Genomic DNA, 297 nt, shown 5'->3' on the forward strand with positions numbered 1-297 from the left:
GGCTTACATGATATAAAATACGGAAGAAAAAAAAACATTTAAACCAAAAATAACAAATGTCTAAAAAACAAAACAACCAGTAACTTCCTGCTGATACAGCATTCATAAAAATACATGTTCTGTTGGTCCTAAAAGGAGGAAACCTGAAATTTGGCGCCTTTAAAAAAACGATGATACATAAAAATATTAAAAGAACAAAAATATATTTAAAAATATATTTAAAAAATTATATTTTAAAACGAAGACAACAATGAATGTTAAATGCCACACTGTGTAAATATGGAGCTGCAGGGAGAT

Source organism: Nematolebias whitei, chromosome 16 (assembly GCF_014905685.2).
Source record: "Nematolebias whitei isolate Nwh7 chromosome 16, NemWhi1, whole genome shotgun sequence".
Classification (NCBI taxonomy): Eukaryota; Metazoa; Chordata; class Actinopteri; order Cyprinodontiformes; family Rivulidae; genus Nematolebias; species Nematolebias whitei.